The sequence below is a fragment of the Frankliniella occidentalis genome, unplaced genomic scaffold (genome assembly GCF_000697945.3).
Source record: "Frankliniella occidentalis isolate FOCC.00 unplaced genomic scaffold, Focc_3.1 Scaffold146, whole genome shotgun sequence".
Taxonomy (NCBI): domain Eukaryota; kingdom Metazoa; phylum Arthropoda; class Insecta; order Thysanoptera; family Thripidae; genus Frankliniella; species Frankliniella occidentalis.
In genome coordinates, this window is record NW_026267273.1 from 585,779 (window position 1) to 589,126 (window position 3,348).

Genomic DNA, 3,348 nt, shown 5'->3' on the forward strand with positions numbered 1-3,348 from the left:
CTTTTCTTTTTCTCTCTTGCTCTTTCTTTCTCCAGACCAGCCCACCCCCTCGCCCGCACCCCCTGGGGGCGACGCCTCCCACGCCCCTTTCAATCAATCATAAGTGCTTGCTGTCCACCGCGACATGGCAATAAGAAATGACCGAGGCGGAGAGGGGAGTAGGAGTGAGAGAGAGAAGGAGAGAGAAAGATAGAAAGAGAGGAGGGGGAGGGTCGTTCCGTCCGGAACCCGCCTCCCCTCACCAGCCGAGCGTCGCGACGCGCGTGGCCGCCCCGCCCGCCCCCGCGACGCTTACCGGTGCCCTCGCTCACGTTCCCCCCTCCCCCCTGCCCCCCGTCTCCTCTCAACCCTTTCTCTGCCGCCCCGCCACGCCCCGCCACGCCCCGCCACGCCCCGCCTGCTCCATCTATCACCGGCGCACCATCCATCAGAACATCGGGAACGACCAGGAGCGACCTTCTGTTGGAAATCACATTAGCGCCGCGAACCAAAGCGCCACCGGGGACTCCGAGACCTATGCACTGGGAGAGGAAAAAAAATGCAAAAACTGACAGAAGCGTATAATAGTGTTTGTTTTTTCCTTGAATGTTTCGTTTTGGCGTTTGTTTTTTATGGGGGTAATTTTGAGTGTTCTTAATGCCTTCCATTCTTTCATAAGCTCACAAACAGCAGAAGTAGAACTCAATATTGCCTCTGTGCGTTCGTGTGCGTTTCACGCGTTTCTGTGTCTTGTGTTGTGCATACTCGGTTCGTACGGTGGTGCGGGTGATACGTACCCTGCTGTACCGTTGCTACAGTAACCACCCACCACCTCACCCACCCATCCCTCCCACTCCCACCCCCTCTCTCACACACACACTCTGACGATCTTTGTTGGAGGAACTTTTCCTCTCTCTCTCCCACACATCGAGTCGAGCTCGCTCGCAGCCACAAGAAGAGCGGAATTTTGTACATGCCAGTTGCGTTCGGCGCGCGCGTTCCGAAGAGAAGAGAGGTCCCGGAGTAAGTAGTATAGTAGCAGTGGTAGCGGGCAAAGTGAGAAGCAGCAGGAGAAAGTGTGAGGGGGTGTGGGGGATGAGAAAGTGAAAGAGACCCTGTCGGTATAGTCGAGGGTGATGTACGCCTCCGGGCCTGCTCGGGCTTGTGTCTGCACGCGTGGCATGGGAACACGCACAACACACGGGGGAACACACACACACGGCGGGGGTGCGCTCTGGAGGAAAATGAGTCAGTCCGACCGGACGGGCGATATTGGGCGTTCGGTGCGTACCGCCGCCCACTTCCAAGCCCCCGCCACGCCACGCCCTGCTCTGCCACACCCCGCCCCGCGCCCAACGCCCCGCCCCGCCACGCCCCCCGCTCGCGCACAATCTCTTGATCCAGTCCGGCACATTGGAATGTCACATAAATCTGAAGGGATCGGGCCGACACAGCAGCGGCCCGTCCGAAAGGGGGATTCTCAGCTATTGCTAGCAGTCGATTGCAAACAGCGCAATCGAATTGTCTAGCTGCCGCCGAGATAGATAGATATTTTCTTTTTTTGTTCCCCGCGCCCATCGTCCCCTGTTTCTCGCATACACACGCACCTCTTTGTTTTCTGTTTTGTTTTGCCTTGCTGATGCCGCCGCCGCTGCTGCTGCTGCTGCTGCTGCTGCTGCTGCTGCTGCTGCTGCTCAGCATGCCGTGTCTCCCCACGCCGCTCGACTAAACTACTTTACCCCCCTTGTTTCGCGGCCCTGAGACGACAGACGTCCCTCTCTAACGGCTCCGGTTTCTTTTTGTCTGTTTCAGGTAATGGATGCCGCGGATCCCGCAGCACGCACGCATACGGAGCGACCTCCAGTCCACTGTAACAAAAACAAATCTACATTTCAACAATAGATCATTTAAGGTTAGGTGAGAAGAAGAAGAAGAAAACTGTTTCCTATCTCGGTTATTCTTTTCTTCTTCTTGTCACCCAAACTGAAATGGTCTTTTGTTTAAAACTAGCGCAAAGTTAATTTGAAGTGTAAGGTCGGTTGGTGGCAGTGTGGATGGCTGGGGCCGAGGAGAGCGGGTGGGTTGGAGGGGGCTGGAGGGGACCAGGTGCTCGGTGGCAACCCGCACACGTAAACCTGTCCTCCGTTGTCGGGCCACCTTGTCCTGCTCCCCCACCCCCTGGAGGGTCGTCGTCGCCTAGGACTTCTTACAACCTGGCCAGCCGACTTCACAACCGCCCCCACGCCTGCCTCTCTTTGGACCCAAAACTTTCCGAGAAAAATACACCCCAGGTCAACACGCCATCAGTTGGGCCCATATAATTTCCTGAGCGAGACCGGGCCACCGAGCCGCATGCTGTGTTGTTCATTTCCCCTCCGGTTCTCCACACCACCGTCGCCCTGACCTCTGACCCCCGCGCTCCCTGCCTTCCCTGACCCCTCGCCTCCTAATCCGCCTTGACCCCCCCGGCTCCGCCCGGCTCGGCCCCCCGCCGTGCGCGACCCGCGGGGTCAAGGCCTCGCGTGGTCCCCAGCTGCGCGGGCGCGTCTGCATTAAGTTGGACCCAGTTCAAAAGTGGGGCGGCGTCCCGCGGCGACCCCAACGACGGCGTCCCGCGGAGAGTCCAACGACTTCCCGCGGCGTCCGGCCGAGCACCGCGTGACGTACGGCGTCGTAAGGTGCGGCCGTGCCACGTATAATTTTTTTCGCCCCCCTTTCTAACTCTTTTCTACTTTAAGAAAAATTTCCTTTGTTGTATGAAAGAATCAATTTTTTTAACGAAATTTCCGGAAATTTTACTGAATCGAAGGAGACGTTTTCTGAGCGTGGAAATAAGGATTTTCGTAAGAAGCCTAAGTTTGTAAAATATTCTCCACGTGGCCGCCTGGGGACTGGCAATAAAGCGAGGAAACGTCGGGCCATGACACATCAAAAGTCGCGCGGAACGCAAACTGTCAGTGCGACTGCCCGGGCCGGGCCGGGGGGTTGAGTTTCCGTCCCAATCCCTCGAGGAGAAGTGAGGGGGCGCGCGGCTGGCATTTCTGATCGACGTTTGACCGTCAGAATACCGTTCAAGGATATGGCCCGCTTTCAAAGCGAGTGACGGCGGTGTATTGGGCCGTGGGCCGGTGCGGTGCGTGTATAGGCCAGGCCCGCTGGAGGCGCCCGGGCAGTGGGGCCCTGCTCCCCGGGGCGGCGGGGGGCGCGGGGAGGTTAGCCCTCGGGGGACCCCGCCACCCCCCACACACTGTGTAACGAGGACGAACATGGATATTCATCTCATTCATTCCTGTCACCAGCGCGCACCCTTGCTGGCCCTAAGCAGAAGATACAGGGCCGCCAGTTCCCACGGAGCCCGCCCATCCCGAC